The sequence below is a fragment of the Mus caroli genome, unplaced genomic scaffold (assembly GCF_900094665.2).
Source record: "Mus caroli unplaced genomic scaffold, CAROLI_EIJ_v1.1 scaffold_10250_1, whole genome shotgun sequence".
Taxonomy (NCBI): Eukaryota; Metazoa; Chordata; class Mammalia; order Rodentia; family Muridae; genus Mus; species Mus caroli.
In genome coordinates, this window is record NW_018388787.1 from 56,661 (window position 1) to 60,357 (window position 3,697).

The 3,697-nt window shown below is 44.3% G+C and overlaps 1 pseudogene; it reads left to right on the forward strand.

Moving 5' to 3' along the window:
- Positions 1-1,419: 1,419 nt before the first annotated feature.
- LOC110287787 lies at positions 1,420-2,547 on the forward strand (annotated as a pseudogene).
- The last annotated feature ends 1,150 nt before the right edge of the window (positions 2,548-3,697 follow it).

Consider the following 3,697-nt stretch of genomic DNA (forward strand, 5'->3'; position numbering starts at 1 on the left):
AGTGACACACTTCTGGGGCAGATCCTGTTTCGTGCTCCAGGCATTCAGATACCTTCCTTGTCAGAGGAGAGGTGTCAGCCCTAGCTGGGAGAGCTTTGCTGGAGCACCTGGGGGAGCCATGTCTGGACCTGAATCTCTTAGAGACTAGTCTGTGCAGGTGAGAGTGCAGAATACAGAAGCTACACAGCTTCTGGGACAGGTCCGGTTTAATGCCTTCATCTTCGGCCAGGAGGCAGGTCCAAATGCCAGATATTTGTGCACCTTCCCTGCAAGAGAGCTTGCCTTCAGAGAGTACTCTGATCACTGAAACTCAGGAGAGAGCTAGACTCCCATGTCTTCTGACAGAGGCTAACAGAATCATGGGAGGAATAAGCTCCAACCAGAGACAACTATAACAACCAACTCCAGAGATTACCAGATGGTGAAAGGCAAACATAAGAATCTTACTAACAGAAACCAAGACCACTCACCATCATCAGAACCCAGCACTCCCACCTCAGCCCGTCCTGGATACTCCAACACACCCAAAAAGCTAAGACTCGGATTTAAAAGCATATCTCATGATGATGATAGAGGACATCAAGAAGGACTTTAATAACTCACTTAAAGAAATACAGGAGACAATGCTGCAGATACTCTTCATAACTGAAGAGTGGGAGAGAATTCTGTTAGAGGTTAGAAAAAATTATCCCAGGAGCAGACAGGGGGCCTACACAGCTACAAAATGAGATCGACATGGGATTCCCTTTGACTCGCCTTGTTGGAACTACAACATGGCTAAAGTTAAGGATAGATTGAAATTATATTGCCAGGCTCTGGTCTCCAAGGTACCTCAAAACGGCCCACTAATTTGGCTAAGGTAAGAGAGGTAATCCAGGGGCCAACCGAACCTCCTTCAGTGTTCCTTGAACGGCTTATGGAAGCCTTTAGGTGGTTCACTCCCTTTGATCTTAGCTCAGAAGCCCAGAAGGCCTCAGTAGCCCTGGTCTTCATAAGGCAGTTGGCTCCAGATATCAGAAAGAAACTTCAGAGATTGGAAGGTGTATTACAAGAAGGAGGCAGTTACGTGATCTAGTGAAAGAGGCAGAGTACTATGACATGCTGCTTTCCCAGGCTTTGTTCTCTAGGCTCAAGGCACTCAAGTGGGCAAGACAGCGAGTGTGGAAGCAGCTCCAGAAGTCCTACTCAAGAGAAGGAGACCTACAACCCCCACATCTCTTCCACATTAGAGATTCCATCTACATTAGACACCACCATGCAGAAAACCTTAAGACTCAGTGGAAAGGCCCTTATCTTGTACTCTTGACCATCCTACTTTCTATGCTTATGGGACCCTTTTGGATTTTGCTTATGCTTTTAATTATAGGTCCATGTGTGTTAAATAGGCAAGACACCTTTATTAGAACAAGAATTAGTGCAATGTTGCTTTTAGTTTTGAGACAACAGTACTATGTCCTAAAGGATCAACTGTGTCAGGGAGAAGGTAAGTGTCTAGTTCTAAGATTAGAACTACTAACAAGTAGAAGTGGGGAATGAAAAAGTATAACATAAAAGCAAAATTCTAGGCCTTTAGGCCCAGGCTTGAGAATGTGACCTCTGTGACTCAATGCTCCAATGCATGCTAATCATAAAACAGATAGCAACATTCCTCCACCAACTGGCTTCCTGGGTTCAAAGAGTGTTCATCCAAAGAAAGTCACCATGACCCACCCTCATCATTGCTGGAATCCGCTATGCAAATATGTTATTGTTAGGGGATCTTAGAAACTGTAATGAGAAATAACCCACACAATTAGCAGGTATTCCTTGTGACTCTTGAAATTTGCATTTCCTTGGGACTCTTAACTGGCATTTTTGGTATTTTCTGACAACGCCCTCTTCACCTCCTTGAGTTGTGGTTTCTTCCTTTAAATACCCCATTACCCAGCTACTCAGGGAGACATGGTCCTCTACCCCTGCGTGGTGTATGACTGTGGGCCCGAGAGTGCTCTTGAATAAAAGTCCTCTTGCAGATTGCAGAAAAAAAAACCTTGTGTTTAGTGGCTTCAGTGACCAGTCGGTGCGTGCTCACAACATTCATACTGGTGAGCTTGTGCACATCTATAAAGGCCACAACCAGGCAATGACTATGGTGAATATTCTAGGGAANGTGATGGAGACAGCTTGCCTGGACAAGTTTGATCGTGTCTATGAATTATAGTCCCATGATCGACTGCATGTTTATGGAGTGCACAAAGACATGATTATGTGTATGACCACCCATAAAAGTGTGATTTANACTAGCTGTTATGATGGCAAAATCCAGACTCTGAGGCTGAATCTGATGCAGAATTACTACTCTTGGTGACATGGCTGCACAATGATATTTGGCTTGTGGACCACTTGAAACAACACTTGCTGACTGATCATACCAATCCCAACTTCCAGATGCTGAAGTGTCACTGGAGGAACTGTGATGCCTTTTTCACAGCTAGGAAAGGATCCAAGTAGGACGTTGCAGGTCATATTGAACACCATGCTGAAGATGACAGCACAATAGATTCATGAAGTTTTTTGCCTCCCATGTTGGGGAGTCATTAGTGAAGGATTATCCCATGGGCTGTTCACTGTCCTTCTCCAGGCCTCTATCTGTCCTCCAGCAAATCTGGGAGGGAGAAAATGGTTCTTAACCAGACTCACCAGTAGCAAAGTGTGAGCAGTCTGAGGACAGTTTGGTTACACCAAACTCAGGTCCACTTTAGAGCACGTAAGTGATATTTAAGCAGTTTCTAAGGAAGCTACTCTTCTGGAACAAATGACATACAGTGTTTTATGCTACTAGACTATAGGTGTTTATTAAAGATGCAGATTTAAATTACTTACTCAGTTTGACCCCAATCATACATATATTTTATTGATTTGGTTTGTGATTTGGTTTATGTTCTTATGATGGCTTATGATAGATTTGTTTTCGAGATCAGTTTTAATTCCTCCTTTTGAAGTAACTGGGTATTTAAATTTAAAGTAAATGTTTTTCTTCCTAAAATAATTAGGTTCAGTGTCTCACTATTGATGTAGCTGGACAAAGCTGGCTGTGCATGCAACCTGAAACATGATAGTGTCCTGAAGTGCCTGGCTGTCCTGATTGCTGTATTTTAGAATTCAGACAGAGTCCAAGATCAGAAGATCCTGATGACAGCACTTCCCAGTAATCACTCCAGAGTGGTCAGTGGGGTGCCCCCTGTGCTCCTGCACTCCCTGGCTGTTTGAACAGAAGGCACAAGCTTTATTCTCTTTTTAGCTCTGGCTCTTGGAACCTCATGAAGAGTTGACACCATGTGGGTTGCTCTGTTGCCAGCCCCCATCGTTNCTACTGTCTTGCTGTGCCTAGAGCAGTTGCAGGCCAGGCTCCAAGGTTGCTTCCACCCATGGCATGCACCCTAGAGAGGGAGCTGGGAGAAGCAGCTGGAGACAGTTGATTGGGCTGCAGGCAGGCCTCTAAAGCCAGAGCTAGTGAAGCCAGTGCCTGTCTTCATATGCATGCCAGCTGTGGAGTGGAATGTGGTGGAGGGAAAAGCTACCACTGGGNGTACCCATCTTAGTGGGTCTTAACGGGATTGCTTTGTTCTTGGATTTCTTAAATACTTGTGTGTAAAACTGAACAAGTTTTATTATCTAATGTTTTGTTTCTAGATTTCAAAACCTCGGGTTCTTCAGA